The sequence below is a fragment of the Neoarius graeffei genome, chromosome 21, assembly GCF_027579695.1.
Source record: "Neoarius graeffei isolate fNeoGra1 chromosome 21, fNeoGra1.pri, whole genome shotgun sequence".
Lineage (NCBI taxonomy): Eukaryota > Metazoa > Chordata > Actinopteri > Siluriformes > Ariidae > Neoarius > Neoarius graeffei.
In genome coordinates, this window is record NC_083589.1 from 51,303,007 (window position 1) to 51,327,078 (window position 24,072).

The window sequence follows — 24,072 nt, forward strand, 5'->3', positions numbered from 1 at the left end:
CCCCCCGGGGGGCGCGCCCCCCACTTTGGGAAGGCTTCAGTGGAAGATAACATTGAGGCCAGCTTACACCACACTGGACAGAGAGGGGGCGGCATGGTGGTGTAATGGTTAGCACTGTCGCCTCACAGCAAGAAGGTCCTAGGTTGAGGGCCTTTCTGTAATGGAGTTTGCATATTTTCCCTGTGTCTGTGTGGGTTTCCTCTGGGTGCTCCGGTTTCCCCCACAGTCCAAAGACATGCAGGCTAGGCTAATCGGTGGCTCTAAATTGACTGTAGATGTGAGTGTGAATGGTTGTTTTGTCTCTGTGTCACCCCTGTGATGACCTGGCGACTTGTCCAGGGTGTACCCCACCTCTCGCCCATACAGTAGTCAGCTGGGATAGGCTCCAGCTTGCCTGCGACCCTGTAGAACAGGATAAGCGGCTACAGATAATGGATGGATGGATAGAGAGGGAACGATAACAGAATGACAGGAATAATTGAGCTCTGTGTTGATCTGTACAAATGATTTAACATAAAGACACCGGCCATCCCCCAGAATCATATGGTCTCCAAAACTATTGGCACCCTTCATTATAATAAGCAAAACTCAATAGACTATATATCATCTGTTGCTTTCATCAGTGGCATGGAAGTTCGTGAAAGGTTTGTTTCATCGTTCTGAGTGGTCTCACACCCCTGTGCTGTGGTCTCTCTGTGCTCACTTCGGGGAAGTTCAGGCTTTGCATCTTGTGGGATGCTGTCAGGAAGAGAAAAAGAAATGAGACTGTGTAACAGTGGCATATTTGTGTTTATATCCCTCATCAAACAATTCCTATGCAGGGATTGGCCAAGGACTATTTTATGTCATGTGACATAAAATAGTTCCCATCCATTATCCATAACCGCTTATCCTGTGCAGGGTCATGGGCAAGCTGGAGCCTATCCCAGCTAACTATGGGTGAGAGGTGGGGTACACCCTGGACAAGTCACCAGATCATCACAAGGCTGACACATAGAGACAAACAACCATTCACACTCACATTCACACCTACGGTTAATTTAAAGCCACCAATTAGTCTAACCTGCATGTGGGGGAAACTGGAGCACCCGGACGAAACCCAGGCAGACATGTGGAGAACATGCAAACTCCACACAGAAAGGCACTTGTCAGTTACTGGGCTCAAACCCAGAACCTTCTTGCTGTGAGGCGACAGTGCTAACCACCACACCACCATGCTGCCCATAAAATAGTTCCACCATTGAATAAATAATGCATCTTGTGACGTCAAAAATTTAAAAAAATGTATATGGTGTGAGTCAGTCATGGCATAGCCTGGATATACCATGAACTGATGTCACAATTTCAAGCTATACAGCAAACTCAAGTCACAGCTGTGGCTCTGTGAGCATTTCTGTGTGTGTAGATCTACATATCATGATCATGCCTAGCAAGCCAGGTGATAGCATGGTGCATGTGCAGGTCGCGCCGACGTAAACAACAAACATGGCTGCCTCCAGTGAGTTTATGCCGAAATTCAATCTTAACACTTTCAGTTTGGAATTTTTTGATGAGGGATATAAATCTAACATCCCATGCACTGAGAGACACCGGGAATTATGGATTCTCTTTGGTGACTGGCATCGTAGTCTTTTCCTCAAAGAATCCATAATTTCATTCAGAGCCTCTCAGTGCATGGTATATTTGGTTATTATTTTGATTGCCCATAATGAAGTAAATATCCATCCATCCATCCATTATCTGTAGCCACTTATCCTGTCCAACCGGGTCACAGGCAAGCTGGAGCCTATCCCAGCTGACTACGGGCGAAAGGCAGGGTACACCCTGGACAAGTCGCCAGGTCATCACAGGGCTGACACATAGACACAGACAACCATTCACACTCACATTCACACCTACGGTCAATTTAGAGCCACCAATTAGCCTAACCTGCATGTCTTTGGACTGTGGGGGAAACCGGAGCACCCGGAGGAAACCCACGCGGACACGGGGAGAACATGCAACTCCGCACAGAAAGGCCCTCGCCGGCCACTGGGCTCGAACCCAGGACCTTCTTGCTGTGAGGCGACAGCGCTAACCACTACACCACCGTGCCGCTAACCACTACACCACGGTGCCACCATGTATATGTACAGTGCCAGTCAAAAGTTTGTACACCCCTACTCATTCATATGTTTTTTTCCTGTATTTTGACTATTTTCTAAATACAGAACAATACTGAAGATGTCAAAACTATGAAATAACATCCTGGAATTTTGTACTAAACAAAAACATATTAAAAATCAATATGTTTCATATTTTAGATTCTTCAAAGTAGCCAGCGTTTATCTTGATGACACTTTGCACACTATCGGCATTATCTTAACCAGCTTCATGAGGTAGTCATCTGGGATGCTTTTCAATTAACAGTTGTCTCATCTCATCTCATCTCATTATCTCTAGCCGCTTTATCCTTCTACAGGGTCGCAGGCAAGCTGGAGCCTATCCCAGCTGACTACGGGCGAAAGGCGGGGTACACCCTGGACAAGTCGCCAGGTCATCACAGGGCTGACACATAGACACAGACAACCATTCACACTCACATTCACACCTACGGTCAATTTAGAGTCACCAGTTAACCTAACCTGCATGTCTTTGGACTGTGGGGGAAACCGGAGCACCCGGAGGAAACCCACGCGGACACGGGGAGAACATGCAAACTCCACACAGAAAGGCCCTCGCCGGCCACGGGGCTCGAACCCGGACCTTCTTGCTGTGAGGCGACAGCGCTAACCACTACACTACTGTGCCGCCTAATTTCAAGCCTTAAATGTTCTTATTCTATTGGCAGACAATTTTGCTCATTTTAAGCATTCAATTCTAGAAAGAAGCAAAATTATCTGCCAATAGATTAAGAAAATTTAAGGCTTGAAATTAGTAAAAATGTCTCAAAGTAAGCTAAATAATCTTATATTTGAGTTCTAGTAAACTTCTAATAAGAAATAATAGATAACAGTTAACAGTTGTGCCTTGTCAAAAGTTAATTAGTGCAATTTCTTGCCTTTTTAATGTGTTTGAGATCAAACTAAATAGTAAATAATAAAAATGCAGTAAATAGTCCTATTCCATCCACAACAGTAATTCATACAGTATTATGTCAAGAACTGCTCAGCTAAGTAAAGCGAAACGACATCCATCATTACTTTAAGACGTGAAGTGTTTTTTGTAATTCATAAAAATAAAGAAAAACACCGAATTTGAAGGTGTGTCCGAACTTTTGACTGGTACCGTATAGATAATGTTGTGTGAGTTAAATGGGTTTCTGTGGAGCTTCTGAAGAGCACCGTGAAGGCAATATTGGTTTGTCTGAGACACAAAAACATAAAAAGCAGCTGCATTTAGCCAAAAGTAACCGATGTATTAACTGCTAGTTATTATTCACTGAGTTGCGCTCAACCACACTGTTGTGATAGAAGCTGGTGGTAATTATTAGCGTTTAGCTTATGGTTAAAGTTGGTGCACATGTTGACTTGTTAACAATTGTTAATTGGCAGCCAGCAAATTAAGGGTTAAATAGGTGTGTGTGTGTGTACACATTTGGGGAACAAAACAGTGAAAGGTGGAGACAGGATAAAAACCAAAACAAAGGCATGTGGTGATCATCACGCAGTGGGGGAATCCATGACAGCAATAAATAAAATGGAAACTTGACCCAAGAAACCTATTTTTTTTTAAAACTTACCCTTCAGTGCTTGCATACTTTATATGCACACAATAAAAATATAAATTTGAAGTGTAAAAAGCAGAGCAGGACAGATGGAGTAGACTCTGAAGTGTATGAGTCACCTTCCTCATGGAGAGTTAAGAAATGAACTGTTGTTGAACTGGAAGACGGAACAAACAACGAAACGACTCTTGAGAAGCTCTTTCGGTTTGAACTGAACTTCAATGCTGCTGTTGCTACTTAATAAAATTCTGTTAGTAAGATCTTCTAGGATCGTGAAGATTGGCATATCTGCTCGAGAAAAAAAATTATTTCATGATACGAAATAAATAAAAAAAAACAAGTGGGTATATGATAACAGGTAATTAATGGAGCACACATCTGATCACTGTGTCATCACCTCTGCTCTTTCTTTATTATCCACTTTCCTGTAGTTCTGGTCTGATTAGTCCTGCTTCTCAGAACAACCTTGCGTGCAACACCTCTATTCACTTTTAACGGCTCTTACTCAATGCTCTTATTACTTCTAAAATAACGGAGATGAGTCAGGAAAGGTCACAAGTTATTTCACTATGGAAACAAAACAATATCAAGGACTTGTTATGTCTCTGCGATGAGGAAAACATCTATATGATTAATTTCAAAATGAAGATTCAGTCCCTGTCCACATATATGTATATATGTAATTGAAGCTTTTTAAAAAATGTTTTCAAGGTGGAGAAATTTGGAAAACTCCCTTTTCACTGTTTACGTGAAGACACGTGCCTGACATCACAGCATCAACCTGCTCATGCCCATTGTGGTTCAGGACTCGGTTTATCATGGATGCTATCCAAGATGTTACTTCGTGGTCTGCAATTTCTTATTTGATAACATGTTTGCAATATGGACTTTAAAAATGAGCTCACAAGCATAGTGTAGACTTTGGTAAAAGGAAACATACAGGTCTCAATTCTTGGGTTTCAGTCACGTGACTTTTCTTAGTGGTTTCACTTCTGGTAAAACAGCTGGCGGTCAAGCAAACCAAAATGGCTGCCATAGTGCAAACAACTAGCGATAACTTATCAGAGTACGCTCGTAATCTAGAAGCCACTGCTCACTTTAGATATATTCAGAAGATTGCTATATGCAATGGAATCGACCCCTACAGTCTGGGAAAGAAGGATTTGTCATACGATCTCGAAAACTACCCTTCAGTCGAGTTCCCCGACATCTCGAACTATCTGGTGTTGCAGACGTCCTTCTACACCGCAAAACAGATGAAAGTGTGGAAGAGTATGGAGGTTTACAATTTTTTTGTATGTGGCTGGGTAAAGGACCTCCGTATCAAGTCACTGCCGAATAAATCCTGTATTGTTTTTGCCCTTGTAAGTATGTTTAAGCTTTTCGTTTGCGTCTTTACAACGAAGCGCTGCAAGTTGAAGTGTAAACAAACAACAGTTGGCTTGAGTCTCACTTGTGTTGGATCTTATCTCTCAGATAAATCAATCATTCACAAAGATCATCAGAAACCCCTTTAAAGACCTGGATCTTAGTTAAACAAGACGGAGAAGTGATCACGGCACATTGTAACTGTACGGCTGGAGAAGAATTTTGTCGTGACCTTCATGCATATGGACTTTGTGAGGACTAAACAAAGAAACAGCTGGGGACTTTAGCACTTCGTGACTAAAAAAAGTACCGTAAAATAATGACACATAGCAAGAAAAGTACTTGAAAACACTAAGGACAGAGCTGAGAGGGATATACAAACCTTTCACCAAGTGATGACTGCAAACTCGAGCATGCTTCAACTCGGCTCCCTTCGATTTCAGTGAGAGGTTCAAAAGCCACCTTTCTCAAGGTCTTTTTGTGAAATCCTGTGTTCATTCACCCTTTTTTATTCGTTCATGGGGAACCCTCAAGAAACTTAGCAGTTTCATGGTTTGATCGATTCGAGCAATCTAAAACAATGCAAGCGTAAGGAATTTTTCATGCAAGCAATGCACCTTCTCCATACAAACGCTTTGTCAACTGAGCTTTGGTAGACCACCAGCTAAGGTTTTGAATAATTAATGAGACGGATGTGATGTCATGTGAAACCCAAGAATGCTCAGTGCTGGCATGAGTTTGTCTGCATACTTGCTAATCCTGCACTGCAAGCTCAGGTCAGCCGCCCTTGTGACCTCTATTAAACATGCTATTTTAAAAGCCATAACATGTTTTATCAGGTTATTTGTGTTGGAGGAAGATGCTGGTCATCCTCTTGATTTTGGCAGAGCAGTCTAGCATGACATAGTCACATGGTATCACATGGCTTATGCCACATAGTATTTATAAATAATATCGGCTGGGGGTTTTTCATGGTATATCAGATATATTCCATTCAGCTAGCATGATATTGAACGAGTCGAAGACGAGTAGGTGAATGGAATATATCTGATAGACCACGAAAAAAAGCCAGGCAGTATTATTATTATTGTTGTTATACATACACATTCCTTTCGGGTGTTCAATGCGTCTTTCTCTTTCAAAATTCTCTCAAAATCTTCTGTATTTAACAAAGCAAACCTGGTGGCCATGTTTGTTTACAAATTGTCACAGTCACTTGCTAGCGTGGAAGTTTTACATCTCTGACATGTGATATAATATTGTCTTGACAACCATGCAATATCGTCAACCATATTCAACGCTCATTCTCCCTTGCGTAGAGTGACGTAATACACGTAGGATAAGTCATATGCTAAGGATATTGCATGCTATCAAACCAAATGAATGAAACCCACTAGAAAGGAATAGAACACATGCTTTTATTCCATCAAAAAAGTGCCCTGTATGTACAGTGGTGCTTGAAAGTTTGTGAACCCTTTAGAATTTTCTATATTTCTGCACAAATATGACCTAAAACATCATCAGATTTCCACACAAGTCCTAAAAGTAGATAAAGAGAACCCAGTTAAACAAATGAGACAAAAATATTATACTTGCTCATTTATTTATTGAGGAAAATGATCCAATATTACATATCTGTGAGTGGCAAAAGTATGTGAACCTTTGCTTTCAGTATCTGGTGTGATCCCCTTGTGCAGCAATAACTGCAACTAAACATTTCTGGTAACTGTTGATCAGTCCTGCACACCGGCTTGGAGGTATTTTAGCCCATTCCTCCATACAGAACAGCTTCAATTCTGGGATGTTGGTGGGTTTCCTCAAATGAATTGCTCGCTTCAGGTCCTTCCACAATATTTCGATTGGATTAAGGTCAGGACTTTGACTTGGCCATTCCAAAACATTAACTTTATTCTTCTTTAACCATTCTTTGGTAGAACAACTTGTGTGCTTAGGGTCGTTGTCTTGCTGCATGACCCACCTTCTCTTGAGATTCAGTTCATGGACAGATGTCCTGACATTTTCCTTTAGAATTCACTGGTATAATTCAGAATTCATTGTTCCATCAATGATGGCAAGCCGTCCTGGCCCAGATGCAGCAAAACAGGTCCAAACCATGATACTACCACCACCATGTTTCACAGGTGGGATAAGGTTCTTATGCTAGAATGCAGTGTTTTCCTTTCTCCAAACATAACGCTTCTCATTTAAACCAAAAAGTTCTATTTTGGTCTCATCCGTCCACAAAACATTTTTCCAATAGCCTTCTGGCTTGTCCACGTGATCTTTAGCAAACTGCAGATGAGCAGCAATGTTCTTTTTGGAGAGCAGTGGCTTTCTCCTTGCAACCCTGCCATGCACACCATTGTTGTTCAGCGTTCTCCTGATGGTGGACTCATGACCATTAACATTAGCCAATGGGAGAAAGGCCTTCAGTTGCTTAGAAGTTAACCTGGTGGTCCTTTGTGACCTTGCTGACTTTTACACGCCTTGCTCTTGGAGTGATCTTTGTTGGCCGACCACTCCTGAGGAGGGTAACAATGGTCTTGAATTTCCTCCATTTGTACACAATCTGTCTGACTGTGGGTTGGTGGAGTCCAAATTCTTTAGAGATGGTTTTGTAACCTTTTCCAGCCTGGTGAGCATCAACAACGCTTTTTCTGAGGTCCTCAGAAATCTTTGTTCATGCCATGATACACTTCCACAAACGTGTTGTGAAGATCAGACTTTGATAGATCCCTGTTCTTTAAATAAAACAGGGTGTCCACTCACACCTGATTGTCATCCCATTGATTGAAAACACCTGACTCTAATTTCACCTTCAAATTAACTGCTAATCCTAGAGGTTCACATACTTTTGCCACTCACAGATCTGTAATATTGGATCATTTTCCTCAATAAATAAATGAGCAAGTATAATATTTTTGTCTCATTTGTTTAACTGGGTTCTCTTTATCTACTTTTAGGTCTTGAGTGAAAATCTGATGTTGTTTTAGGTCATATTTATGCAGAAATATAGAAAATTCTAAAGGGTTCACAAACTTTCAAGCACCACTGTATAATAATACATGATTTCTGATGTTGGGGGATACGAGGGGCTTTTTTTGTTTGTTTGTTTGTTTGTTTGTTTTTTACAAGCGTGAGTATGAATAAGCAAGCACAGTGTCAAACCAATACCCCGATAACAATATCGGTATCAGTGCATCACCTAGTTTTTTATAGTATGAATGCACCAGCATGTGTGTTTCTTCTGCATCCGGCGCTCCTGCAGGACAAACCATAACGCGAACTGAGAGTTTGGATAACTCTTTGACTTTATAATCAAGATCACCCTTACGCTGTAGTTCCACATCATCAATTACACACATACGAATCCTCATATTTGTCATTTTTTATTTTTTAACTTTGGGCCATGTTTTTTTTTTTTGTGTGTGTGTGGGGGGGGGGGGGGTTGTTTTGGGGGATTTTTGCATTTCAACTTCTCTACCGTTCAATACACAATACGCAATACTCTTACAGTTATTCATGAGGTGTTTGACATAACAAGTTATGACCTACAGTAATCCCACTGGTCTGGCATGATCATATAAGTGTTTTCAAATCATTTTTGCTCTTTGTGTGGATGGGATTTTTTTTTGTTAAGTGGAGAAGTAAAATCTAAACGTTCAAGAATATCCAAATACTTGTGGACGGAGCCTCAGTCTGCTGCTTGGTCAGGAAATTGCAGTCAGTTTGGAGCTCTGAAAAGATGAATGCTTGCTAAATTACAGGTTGGACTAGAACGGAGAAACCAAGCATAAGATGGGGTTGGTAGTCATGTAAGAAACAGGAGAGAAGCAATAGAAAAGAAATTTGTATGTATCTGTTTTGGGGGTGTTGGTGTGAGAGAGAGAGAGAGAGAGAGAGAGAGATCTTAGATCCTTTAAGTCCAATCAACTGAGCATGAACTAATGTAATCTGAGAGGCGCTTAGAACCTGCAGACCCTCCTTAACAAGAACGAACCTCCAACCAACCCTTCCTTTCCTCAGGAAGCAGCTCAGATGAGGGCAAAGGGGAACAAGAGAGTGAGAAAACAACTTTAGAGGACAAAGATGAAAGGTTAATTGTGCCTATGACGGACGGGTGGCAGAAGGCAGACGCTGCTTTGCCTTGGGAAGCCCCTTCAAAGCTTTCCTGAGCACAGGCGCTCTTTCAGGTTTGCAGCACAAAAGGCTCTATTGAACAGCAGCCCAGAGGTTCAGACCTGTGCTTTCAAGGCTAATGAACCTCCATGAATAAGTGCTTGTGCAGAGGGTTTTGCAAGGACATACAAGGAGAGAGTTAGATTGAGACAGAGAGACAGAATGCTGAGGGTTTGGAGTTGCACTCGTCTCAAAAATAGGTTTGGCCTGAGAGAAAACTGCTTTTTCCTTGCCCATGCTCTTTGCCAAGTCCAGATTGCTCGAGTTACTTGAGGCCATAACAAGCTTAAATACGAAAAAAATATGTTCATACTGTCTCCAGTTTGATAGAAAGGAAAGAAAAGTCTTGAAGTCTGAGAACTGCTTTCCTGACAGCAGGCTCTGGTTTCTGTTCAAGGACCAGCATTAAAACACACACACACACACACACACACACACACACACACACACACATACACACACAATATCTCTCTGTGCTTGACTGAGTCTGTGCCCTAAAATAAACCAGGCTTCATGGGTGGCTCTGTGAAATACCGTGTCTCTGTTAAAGTCCAACATCAGCATTACAGCTAACTGCTAACACACTTTATATGAATCCAGCAATCATAATGCATTAATAACATTTTAAATAACATGCATAATAACTTACAATGTGTGGCGTAGGCTTGTATAGCAGTTATACGTACACGCGTAACACTTAATCCATGAGCATGCGTCTTTCTGATGATCTTTGTGAATGATTTACCTGAGAGATAAGAGCCAACACAAGTGAAAATCAAGTGAACTGTTGTTTGTTTACACTTCAACTTGCAGCACTTCGTTGTAAAGACGCGAACAAAACAAAAAAGTTGTAAGCCTCCATACTTTTCCACGCTTTCATCTGTTTTGCGGTGTAGAAGGACGTCTGCAACACCAGATAGTTCGAGATGTCGGGGAACTCGACTGAAGGGTAGTTTTCGAGATCGTATGACAAATCCTTCTTTCCCAGATTGTAGGGGTCGATTCCATTGCATATAGCAATCTTCTGAATATATCTAAAGTGAGCAGTGGCTTCTAGATTACGAGCATACTCTGATAAGTTATCGCTAGTTGTCTGCACTACGGCAGCCGTTTAGACCACCAGCTATTTCACTTCCGGTAAAACCGCTAAGAAAAGTCATGTGACTGAAACCCAGCAATGCCATTTGCCTTAATAATGTCCTATAAATCCAGTATTCATAATGCATGTATAATATCCATCCATCCATTCATCCATTATCTATTGCTGGGTTTCACGTGACGTCACATCCGCCTCATTAATTATTCAGAACCTTAGCTGGTTGTCTACCAAAGCTCAGTTGACAAAGCGTTTGTACGGAGAAGGTGCATTGCTCGCATGAAAAATGCCTTACGCTTGCGTTGTTTTAGGTTGTTCGAATTAATCAAACCGTGAAACTGATAAAAGTTTCTTCAGGGTTCTCTGTGAACTAATAAAAAAGGGTGAACAAACACGGGATTTCACAAAAAGACGTCGAGAAAAGTGGCTTTTGAACCTCTCACTGAAATCGAAGGGAGCCGAGTCGAAGCATGCTCGAGTTTGCAGTGATCACTTGGTGAAAAGTTTGTACTTCCCTCTCAGCTCTGTCCTTAGTGTTTTCCAAGTACTTTTCTTGCTGCGTGTCGTTATTTTATGGTACTTTCTTTAGTCACGAAGCGCTAAAGTTCCCAGCTGTTTCTTTGTTTCGTCCTCACTCCTCACAAAGTCCATATGCATGAAGGCCGCAACAAAATTCTTACCCAGCCGTACAGTTACAATGCGCCGTGATCACTTCTCCGACTTGTTTAACTAAGATCCAGGTCTTTAAAGGGGTTTCTGATGATCTTTGTGAATGATTTACCTGAGAGATAAGAGCCAACACAAGTGAGAATCAAGCGAACTGTTGTTTGTTTACACTTCAATTTCCAGCGTTTCGTTGTAAAGACGTGAATGAAAAGTTTTTAAAAAATACTTAAACGGGCAAAAACAATATAGGATTCATTGGGTAGCCACTTGATACTGAGGTCCTTTACCCAGCCACATACAAAAAAGTTGTAAGCCTCCATACTCTTCCACGCTTTCATCTGTTTTGCGGTGTAGAAGGACGTCTGCAACACCAGATAGTTCGAGATGTCGGGGAACTCGACTGAAGGGTAGTTTTCGAGATCGTATGACAAATCCTTCTTTCCCAGACTGTAGGGGTCGATTCCATTGCACATAGCAATCTTCTGAATATATCTAAAGTGAGCAGTGGCTTCTAGATTACGAGCGTACTCTGATAAGTTATCGCTAGTTGTCTGCACTACGGCAGCCGTTTAGACCACCAGCTATTTCACTTCCGGTAAAACCGCTAAGAAAAGTCACATGACTGAAACCCAGCAATGCCATTTATCCATCAGGGTTGCAGAGGAAGCTGGAGCCAATCCGAGACGAGAGGCGGGGTTCACCCTGGGCAGATCGCCAATCTGTCTCAGACCTAACACAGAGACGAACAGCCATCCACACTCACATTCACACATATGGGCAATTTAGAGTAGCCAGTTGACCAAATCCATGTGTCTTTGGACTGTGAGAGGAAACCAGAGCACCCGGAAGAAACCCACATAGGCAGAACATGCAAACGTCGCACAGAAAGGCCCCAGTCAACCATGAGTTTCAAACCCAGAACCTTTTTTTGCTGTGAGGCAGCAGTGCTAACCACTACACCACTGTGCCACCCTGCATGCATGATGTGTTGTATAAAATACATATTATATAATGTCTGGAACAAATACTTATTGTATAAGTAGTTAGGATTCCATTTATTGGCACTTTATTGTGCTTATGAGTGTCGAGTACACTACCATTCAAAACTTTGGGGTCACTTTGAAATGTCCTTATTTTTGAAAGAAAAGCACTGTTCTTTTCAATGAAGATCACTTTAAACTAATCAGAAATCCACTCTATACATTGCTAATGTGGTAAATGACTATTCTAGCTGCAAATGTCTGGTTTTTGGTGCAATATCTCCATAGGTGTATAGAGGCCCATTTCCAGCAACTCTCACTCCAGTGTTCTAATGGTACAATGTGTTTGCTCATTGCCTCAGAAGGCTAATGGATGATTAGAAAACCCTTGTACAATCATGTTAGCACAGCTGAAAACAGTTGAGCTCTTTAGAGAAGCTATAAAACTGACCTTCCTTTGAGCAGATTGAGTTTCTGGAGCATCACATTTGTGGGGTCGATTAAATGCTCAAAATGGCCAGAAAAATGTCTTGACTATATTTTCTATTCATTTTACAACTTATGGTGGTAAATAAAAGTGTGGCTTTTCATGGAAAACACAAAATTGTCTGGGTGACCCCAAACTTTTGAACGGTAGTTTATATGATTTCATCACATCAGGTTGTAGAGTAGATTGTAATATCTGTTCATAAGAACATCCTAACACAAGTGGTGTAACACAGATTCTAGTAGAGAAACCTTTTAATATCCATCCATTATCCATAACTGGTTATCCTGTGCAGGGTCACAGGCAAGCTACAATGAGAAGACTGTGGCAACGGTGGCAAGGAAAAACTCCCTCAGACAACATGAGGAAGAAACCTCGAGAGGAACCAGACTCAAAAGGGAACTCATCCTCATTTGGGTGATAACAGACAACATGATTATAAATAACTCACTTCTATATCCATCCATCCATCCATCCATCCATCCATCCTCTGTAGTCACTTATCCTGTTCTACAGGGTCGCAGGCAAGCTGGAGCCTATCCCAGCTGACTATGGGCGAAAGGCGGGGTACACCCTGGACAAGTCGCCAGGTCATCACAGGGCTGACACATAGACACAGACAACCATTCACACTCACATTCACACCTACGGTTAATTTAGAGTCACCAGTTAACCTAACCTGCATGTCTTTGGACTGTGGGGGAAACCGGAGCACCCAGAGGAAACCCACACGGACACGGGGAGAACATGCAAACTCTGCACAGAAAGGCCCCCATCAGCCACTGGGCTCAAACCCAGAACCTTTTTCCTAACCACTACACCACCATGCCACCCCACCTTTTAATATGTTATAATTAAATAATATTGGCTGGCACTGAGTGGTATATCGGATATATTCCATTCAGCTAGCATTATATTGAACGAGTCGAAGATGAGTTGAATGGACTATATCTGATATACCACAAAAAAGCCAGCCAATATTATTATTATTATTATTATTATTATTATTTTTATGCATACCCGTTCCTTTTAGGTGTTCGATGCGTCTTTCTCTTTCAAAATTCTCTCAAACTCTTCCTTATTTAATGAAGCAAACCTGGCGGCCATGTTTGTTTACAAATTGTCACAGTCGCTTGCTAGCATGGAAGTTTTACATCTCCGATGTGTGACGTCATGTTGTCCTGACAGCCATGCAATATCATAAACCACAGTCAATGCTCATTCTCCATTGGATAGAGTAATGTAATATACGTAGGATAAGTGATATGCTAACAATATTGCATGCTATCAAACCAAATGAACTGTTCCTGCTAGACGGGAACAGAACACGTTTTTATTCTATTGAAAAAGTGTCCTGTATGTACATAATAATGCATTATAATGTACATCTTTGGTTTCTAAAATTGTACTCACCTCCACTGTTTCAATATATCAACAATATAACATGCAGTGTGACTCAAAATGATACTGAGGTAGTGTTACCACCCCAAAGTTAATTATTTTGCATTACATTAATGGCATTCAGCAGACGCTCTTATCCAGAGCGACGTACAACATGCCCAGAGCAGCCTGGGGAACAGTTGGGGGTTAGGTGCCTTGCTCAAGGGCACTTCAGCCATTCTTGCTGGTCCAGGTAATTGAAGCAGTGACCTTTTGGTCCCAAAGCTGTTTCTCTAACCATTAGGCCATGGATTCTCCATAGCCTATTTTACAATAACTGCACATCCCAATGTGTTTTCCTTCCCTTAGAACACAGAAATATGCAAAGGATTACATTTATTATTTGACACATCATTATTTTTATATTTAATATTTTGGAATATCTACAAAACATGTTCTTGTTAACTCTTATTCCTGTACTTTTTCTTGAAGCTTGTTATTAGACTTAGATTATTGTGGTCTGTCTGCTTTAAAAGTTGTTAATATCGAAATCAAAATGGGAGCATTCATATAAACCTAAGACCAGGGTTTGCAGACTTACGGGCGGTACTTAAACTTGAAACTGAGATCTGTGGCCTAGATGGGATCAGGACATCCAGTGCTGTGCATAAGTCTTAGGCACATGTAAAGAAAGGCTGTCGACCAAAAATGGCTTAAAAATAATGAAATGAAATGTTTCAACATGGCGGCACGGTGGTGTAGTGGTTAGCGCTGTCGCCTCACAGCAAGAAGGTCCGGGTTCGAGCCCAGCAGCCGACAAGGCCTTTCTGTGCGGAGTTTGCATGTTCTCCCCGTGTCCGCGTGGGTTTCCTCCGGGTGCTCCGGTTTCCCCCACAGTCCAAAGACATGCAGGTTAGGTTAACTGGTGACTCTAAATTGACCGTAGGTGTGAATGTGAGTGTGAATGGTTGTCTGTGTCTATGTGTCAGCCCTGTGATGACCTGGCGACTTGTCCAGGGTGTACCCCGCCTCTCGCCCGTAGTCAGCTGGGATAGGCTCCAGCTTGCCTGCGACCCTGTAGAACAGGATAAAGCGGCTGGAGATAATGAGATGAGATGAAATGTTTCAACATTAAAAAAATACTATAAACAGTAATCACTAAGCCATAATAAATGAAACAAAGTCAGTATTTGGTGAGACGACCCTTTGCTTAAATAAATAAATAAATAAATAAAATGGTAGTCTCAGGTACAATGAGAGCACTTTTATGCGGAAATGAGCTGTAGGTTTTACTGAGCATCTTCCAGAGCCAGCCACAGTTCTTCTGGACACTTTGACTGTCACACTCGCTTCTTCATTTTGCACCAAAACCCAGCAGCCTTCATTATGTTTTCTTTTTTAATCTGAAAAGTGCTCTCTTATGGAATATGCTGCTCAGATACAAACTTTTTTTTCTGTAGCATTTTTTGTGCTAAAAAACAACAACGTTTGGACTCTAAAACGTTTTGTTCTGACTCGAAAATGTAGAAGTCAGAAAATAGAAATCTATAACAAAATTTGGATGAAAAAAAATAGGTTGCCTGAGACTTGAACAGTACTGAATGATTCCCAGCCTGGCAGCATTCCCAATTTCTCTCCCTTCCAGATTTCCAATACTTATGCGTCCATTTGGCGCGTCGTTGAGTCCGAGTCACAGGTTGGCCTGTTTAGGGTAAACAAATTGTGAGTTTAGCCATGTTGGGTAAACACTGAGGGAGAGACTGAGGTTTTCTCTTTTTTTGGTTGGGGGATTTGAATGCAGGCAACAATAGTAGGTGTCAAAAAACAGGGCAGGAGAAGCCATGCTTGAAATAGCGACTGAAAACCGATCCATACCTTTTCAAATTGTGCAAAATGCATCGCAAAGGCTGTAAAGAGAGCACTGGCAGACAGGTCATTATCCTTTTTGTCACTTACCAATGATGGATGAACGGTGTCTATTTCAAACGGTGTGCTATGCTCAGAGTTCAACAAGGTCCCTCTAAAATTAGATGCGCTTCAACTCTTGCCTAACACCATGGAGTATTATTATGTATTATTGTTGTGCCCAAAGAGAGTCATAGACAAAGCAGGATGAGGAAAAAGTGAGGAATGAGATGCTGTGTTATAGCCCAAGCGAAAAATCTCTCTGAGTAGAGTATATTCTTGCTATCTCTAGAAAAAAAAAAATCCAGAGAGCTGACAGGACAGGATTATCACTGAAGCTACTGTCTTGTGTGTGTGTTTCTCTCTCTCTCTCTCTCTCTCTCTTGTTCATGTCTCTCTCTCTCTCTCTCTCTCTCTCTCTCTCTCTCTCTCTCTTGCTCTTCTCTCTCGTGTCTCTCTCTCATGTGTGTCTCTCTCTCATTCATGTCTCTCTCTCTCTCTCTCTCTCTCTCTCTCGCTCTTCTCTCTCGTGTCTCTCTTTCTCATGTGTGTGTGTCTCTCTCTCTCTCTCTCTCTCTCTCTCTCTCTCTCTCTCGTGTGTGTCTCTGTCTTTCACTCTCATGTCTCTTTGGTGCATGAATTTAAAACTCCTAATTTAACACTATGAATCATCGTATCACACAAGGAAGAAGAATGAGATGCACTTTGTGCTTCTCCCCTTATGAACCCTTTCAGAGAAAGTCAAAAGCTAGGAAAAATGTGACAAATCTTCACTCACAGGTCTAAAATAAAGCAAAAGCAGAAGACTCTTTGATTCAAGTCAAGTCAAGTTTATTTGTATAACGCTTTTAACAATAGACATTGTCGCAAAGCAGCTTTACAGAAAAGTAAAGACTTTAAAGGTCATAGGCAACGGTCGGAAGTGAAACGTAGAATATCAACTTTATTGTCTAGAAGAACGACCCAAAAAGCAAATTCAATCTTCCTAGTGTCTAATTTGCACCCTAAGGCCCCGGTCACACCGCCCGAACTTTGCTGGAGTGTTCCTGGAGCGGTGAAAAAAATTCATCACCGCTCGTAACCGTTCACCACCGTTTAACAAAAGTTGGCCCCCATTAAAGCAACGCCATATACGCTCGGCCACCGCTGATGTTTCTCGAGGGGCCCTCCTACCGCTCCGAAAGTTTTGAGCTGCACAAAATATTGCGAGTGGTGAGGAGGGGGCAATTTTCCGCCCCGGCAAAGTTCACCCCCGCTCCACCAACGCCCAGTCAAAGTTTGGCACCGCTAGACGCAAGTTCGTGGATGCTTGGGTCCGCTAGGCCAACGCAGAAATCTTGAACGCTGGACCACCGCTGCTTCGCCAGCGTTGCCCGGGCGGCGATTAAACTTTGCACAAACTTCGGTGGAGCAGTTGTAAGCGTTTTACGAGCGGACACGGGGTTGCTGGAACGGTGTCGGGCGTTGAAGCAGCTATCCATGGCGGCGATGAACTTTGGTTTGGCGTTGGTATAGAGGTGTTGGAGCGGGACCAGAATTTGGCTATAAATACGGGGAGAAATGGACCAGGAGCTCATTTGGAATCGAGCTGCCGTTGAGTTCAGACCTCATCTATATCGAATTTGCTCAAAGTTACAGTAAAACTGTATCACCATGGATGCTGAGAGACTTGCTATGATTGGTGCTAAACCAACTTTATACCCCCGCCGAGCCAAAGCCTGCATGCGCAGAACGCCGCTATACCAACGCTCGTGTCACCGCTAAACCAACGCTCGCTACCGCTCGCTACTGCTAAACCAACGCGAAAGCAATGCCGGCTTCAGCGGTGCACTGCTAAGCCAACGCCCGTGTTTTTGATTTTTTTCCCATTTTGTGCGCGGTGACGAGCGTTGTCGAAATTCGGCCCCCCCTCCCTACCGTTCAAGGAATGCTCCAGCAAAGTTCGGGCGGTGTGACCAGGGCCTAAAATTGAATAAAACGGTTAAAATATACTGTTTTGCCCAATTTCCAAAGGTTTGTTTACGTCTCACTTATGCTCACTTTCACCGCCAGAGGCCCGTCGTCGTGATGTCATTTAAGCCAAACAGACTGGGAGCAGTTCTTTGTTTACCTGCAAACCGAGCACACGTGTACGGACTTTGGTCGTGAGAGGTTGTGTAAAATATCTGAAACCGATAGCAATTTTGAAGTAGGAACTCTCCAAATTAAATATCGAGAGATGAAACCATACATGTATGAACCTATGGCCGTTGCGAAGCAATCGGTGAATGTGGCTCACTGGTTTGACCGTGCAGCCTCGGAATTGGACAGTGACTCGGCCGACTCTGATCGCGGTGACCCCGGACCTCAACAAGACTCACACCTAAACGATTTATCCTGGTAATTATGATAAATTCCTACTTTCTTCGTAATACTAAATAAGAGCCCTTTTGAAGAATAATTAAATCGCCCTCCATAGTGGATATAGGTAACCATTACTGGACAGTGCGCCAGTAGGCCACATTAGCCTGCCATCCACGGCATTATACTATTTATAGCCGACTCTAAGCGAGGAAATATCCCTTTGTCTCATTTCCACAATGATTGTACAGGATCCCTCAGGATTCTTGACTTGTCAATTGCAAGCAAAAGTAAAAATGTTTACCTCCAATCTTCTCCTTTTTGCTTGAGCGTTGCTGCTCTGTTTCTTCTTTGACTGCTTGATTTTGCTTCATGCGCACAATCCACTCTCTCCACCTCGTCTCCTCTTCCGGAAAAAAACAACCCTCTGGCTTCACACGCACAATCCACTCTCTCCGCCTCTTCTCCTCTTCCGGAAAAAAACAACCCTCTGGCTTCACGCGCACAATCCACTCTCTCCGCCTCGTCTCCTCTTTCGGAAAAAGCCAACCCACTCGCTCCACCTCTTCACCTTTTCGGAAAAAGCCAACCCACTCGCTCCGCCTCTTCTCCTTTTTCAGAAAAAGCCAACCCACTTGCTCTGCCTCTTCTCCTCTTCCGGAAAAAGCCAATCCACTCTCTCTGCCTCTTCTCCTCTCTCGGAAAAAGGTAAAAACTTCTTTCTGAACCAGTCCCATTGTTAGTTTACTGCACAACAATAAGGCATGGTTTTTCTTTGGAAATTCCTGAACACACGTCTGCACTCAAGCCGAACGACAATGTAAGTAAATGGAAGTGGACTCAACTCAAGTGGTTTGTTTGTCTTAAATGACGTCACGCGCCGAGTGGTCACCAAAATAGCCGAACAGAAATTCACCGCGATCCGCGCTAACTTATTTTAATTATTACTTATTAACAATACTTCTTGGGACCAGAAGAAAATTACAGAGGGTTTTTTTTAATAAAGTTTTAAATGTGCATGAAATTAAAACCGTTGCCTATGAGCTTTAAACATAAGTTAATTTTATCCCTAATTTATCCCCAATGAGAAGACTGTGGCAATGGTGGCAAGGAAAAACTCCCTCAGACAACATGAGGAAGAAACCTCGAGAGGAACCAGACTCAAAAGGGAACGCATCCTCATTTGGGTGATAACAGACAATGTGATTATAAATAACTCGCTTCTATATCCATCCACCCATTATCTATAACTGCTTATCCTGTGCAGGGTCGCAGGCAAGCTGGAGCCTATCCCAGCTGACTATGGGCGAGAGGCGGGGTACACCCTGGACAAGTCGCCAAGTCATCACAGGGCTGACACATAGAGACAAACAACCATTCACACTCACAGTCACACCTACGGTCAATTTAGAGCCACCAATTAAGTCAAGTTTATTTGTATAGCACTTTTAACAATAAACATTGTCACAAAGCAGCTTTACAGAATTTGAACGACTTAAAATATGAACTAATTTTACCCCCATTCTATCCCCAACGAGCACACCTGTGGCGACGGTGGCAAGGAAAAACTCCCTCAGACGACACGAGGAAGAAACCTCGAGAGGAACCAGACTCAAAAAGGAACCCATCCCCATCCAGGCAACAACAGACAACATGACTATAACATTAACAGTCCTAACAAAGTCAGCTTCGTTGATGCTATAAACCCCTCACCAACGGAAACCCGAGTGCAAAACCATTCACGACAACCACAGTCCCAAAGTCAGCAAGTCAACTGCAGTCCTAAAGTCAGCAAGTCAACTGCAGTCCCCAGCCACAAAAGCACCACTGCGAGAGTCCAGAGCATCCTCCAGGCTCGACCCTCAACTGTCCACATGGGGCCGCCCTCCACAGGAGCGATGCGATGAGGCACCAGGATGGACCAGGCAGGTCCGAGGAGCAGAAGAGGCCAGCATCTCGATCTCAGGACCAAAATGTAACTCAGAGGGACAGATTTGGGGGGGGAGAAGAGAGAGAAAACACAGGTTGTTAGGTATGCCCAATGTCACCTGAATAAGTAGGAACAGTATACATATTGCACTGAGTACAAGCAGGGACTCCGGCAACTAACTACGACAGCATAACTAAAAGGGGAGAGCCAAAAGGTAACACAGGCATGAGGGAGCCCCGGGACATAAAGCAGCAGCCACTACACCGTCAACAAACTCGAGTGAGCAAGCGAGTGGGGACTGACAGCATCCATACATCCCAGTTTACCAAAACACTCTGTCTAAGGACCCTCCAGATCTACACCTTTACCTCATAAACACCATTAACAAAAGGCTTGACTAAACAGACATGTTTTCAGCCTAGACTTAAACACTGAGACTGTGTCTGATTCCCGAACACTACTTGGAAGGCTGTTCCATAACTGTGGGGCTTTGTAAGAAAAGGCTCTGCCCCCTGATGTAGCCTTCACTATACGAGGTACTAGCAGATAGCCTGCACCTTTTGATCTAAGTAGGTGTGGCGGGTCATAGAGGAGCAGAAGTTCACTCAGGTACTGTGGCACGAGACCATTCAGTGCTTTAAAGGTCAATAGTAGTATTTTATAATCAATACGAAATTTGATTGGGAGCCAATGCAGTGTGGATAAGACGGGGTGATGTGGTCATATTTTCTAGTTCTAGTAAGGACTCTTGCTGCTGCATTTTGAACTAACTGGAGCTTGTTTATGCACTTATTGGAACATCCAGACAGTAAGGCATTACAATAATCCAACTTGGAGGTAACGAAAGCATGAACTAGTTTTTCCGCGTAATGTAGTGACATTAAATTTCTTATCTTAGCAATATTTCTGAGATGAAAGAAAGCTATCCGGGTAACGTTATCAATGTGAGTTTCGAATGAAAGACTGGGGTCAATAATCACTCCGAGGTCTTTTACTGCTGCACGTGAAGAAACAGAAAGGCCATCCAGAGTTACTGTGTAATCAGAAAACTTACTTCTAGCTGCATGTGGTCCTAATACAAGTACTTCAGTCTTGTCAGAGTTAAGCAGAGGGAAGTTAATAAGCATCCAGTGTCTAATGTCCTTTACACATTCCTCAATTCTATTAAGCTGGTGTCTCTCATCAGGTTTTGCAGAAACATACAACTGTGTGTCATCAGCATAACAGTGGAAACTAATACAATGTTTACAAATAATATCACCCAGAGGTAACATATATAAAGAAAAAAGCAGTGGACCCAAGACAGAACCTTGTGGAACACCAAACTTTACTTCAGTATATCTAGAAAAATCACCATTTACTTCAACATACTGATAGCGATCAGTTAAATAAGACCTGAGCCAGGAGAGGGCCGTTCCCTTAACTCCCACAACATTTTCTAGTCTATCCAGAAGAATGGAATGATCAATGGTATCAAATGCTGCACTAAGGTCAAGCAACACAAGCAGCGAGACACAGCCCTGATCAGATGCCAACAGTAGGTCGTTTACTACTTTAACCAGAGCTGTCTCTGTGCTATGATGAGGTCTAAATCCTGACTGATACATTTCATGGATGTTATTCCTATGTAAATATGAGCATAACTGCTGTGCCACAGCTTTTTCAAGGATCTTGGAGATAAAGGGGAGGTTTGATATTGGCCGATAGTTAACCTAACCTGCATGTCTTTGGACTGTGGGGGAAACCGGAGCACCTGGAGGAAACCCACACAAACATGGGGAGAACATGCAAACTCCACACAGAAAGGCCCCCATTGACCACTGGGCTCAAACCCAGAACCTTCTTGCTGTGAGGCGATAGTGCTAACCACTACACCACCATGCCGCCCTCGCTTCTGTAACCGTGTCCTATATAGTCACAAAGTATAACTGTGTAACCAGGAAATTCATTACAGTTTTAACATGAAGTCTGTTTTGCTGAAGTTATAAACTGTTCGTTGATGGAAACTTGAGTGCAAAACTGTTCATGACAACTGCAGTCCAAAGGTTAGCAAGTCAACTGTTGTCCTCAGACATAAATGTATTAGTGTAAGTGTCCAGAGCCGTCTTCCAAGTGTGACTTTTGACTGTCCATATGGGGCCGTCCTCCACAGGAGCAACGTGATGAGAATCCAGCCAGACGTAGGGCATCAGGATGGATCAGGCAGGTCCGAGGAGCAGAAGAGGTCAACATCTCAGTCTCAGGATCGACATGTAACTCAGAGGGACAGACAGAGTGGGAGAAAACACAGGTTGTTAGGTATGCCCAGTGTCACCTAAAGAGTAAGAACAGTATACATTTTTCGCTGAGTGTAAGCAGAGACTCCGGCAAAACTAACTATGACAGCATAACTAAAAGGGGAGAGCCAGAAGGTAACGCAGGCATTCAGAGTTGTTCCTATATTGACCAGACACTGGCCTCCTGAAATCTCAGTCATTCAGAGATAAGATGCACAATCGCAGTGTGGAAACACATACAGCACAGAACATCATAATGAATCTTCTTTTTGACTTATCAATTTGCTTATAGCAAAGACACAACTACCCTGTGTTCACACTAGCAAGCAACAGGCAACTATTTGCCGCTTTTTTAATGTAATTTTAGCAACAGCAGCAAGTGTTGCAAATCTTACATTATGTTGCAGTCCTAGTCATGGGTATGACTTTAAACTGCAACCGGTGGTGAGTCTCAGGTCCAGGAGGACTTGAATATTCGGGAAAGTGGAGTTACCCCTTAATCACCATTGCTCCCAGGTCTGCTCTGACCCAGAGTCATAGCACCTGCCTGGGTTCCAGCTATGGGTTAAATGTACATCACCAATAAGACGCTGGCAGCAGGGCACTTTTTGGTGCAATGTGGCAGATGAACCCAACAGGGTCAATGACACACCACCAGATGGCATGCAGAAGAGCAACTCAAATGGCCAACAGATGGCATCACCTGGCAAGTCAATTGTCACTGCGGGGCAACTTCTACACCCGTCAGGTCTGTGGCACTTTTGTGCACCACTTGGCATCAGGTCTGGAGGTCCAGAGAGACAACACGATGGGGGCACGGCATCGTTTGTCTTACCTTACTGTGCAAGGCGCTTCATTAGGAGAGGAGCTCTGGTGCAGGCCTCACGGCCCATCTCAGTTTCTGCGCATCCTAATGAAGCAGTCATCATCGCTGGCGATGGACAGCCGCCGCCGACATTACATTACATTACATTACAGGCATTTAGTAGATGCTCTTATCCAGAGCGACATACAGCCAGCACGCACATACCCAGTGCCTGGGGAGCAGTTGGGGGTTAGGTGCCTTGCTCAAGGGCACTTCAGCCATGGATTTTCCTGCTAGTCCAGGGGATTAAATCAGTGACCCATACGCTTGGCTCAAATGATTCCACACATCAGTCCTATGGCAGTTAGGTCCAATTTCCCAGCTATGTACACTCACCAGATGTACTTCTCTCCCAGCTTTATTTTTCTTTCTAATCTCTTATACACTTTTAATGAGAGACAGAATAAGTTGCTCACAGGATCAGGTTTTGTACAACTCCTAGGCAATAAAGTATTTTCTGATCCTGGTACTGACTTTGCTAATCTGCTGGACAAGCTACAAGTCTCATGGACAACTTTGAACATATGGTGAAGCAGCCTGAGGCAGAAATTATGAAAGCTTGATTAGAAACATAATGAAGAGTTTCATGAACCACAAAAGCTGATGATTCTTTTAAACAGTTTAAAACAGAATTGCATAGTTTATTAGTTTAGGCTATGAGGAATCAATGGCCTAATAGTTAGATAAGCAGCTTTAGGACCAAAAGGTCACTAGTTCAATTCCTTGGACCAGCAGGAATGGCTGAAGTGCCCTTGAGCAAGGCGCCTAACCCCCAACTGCTCCCCAGGCTGCTCTGGGTATGTTGTATGTTGCTCTGGATAAGAGCGTCTGCTAAATGTCATTAATGTAATGTTTATTGTCGAGAAGCAATAACACACTGGATCATCCATTAGT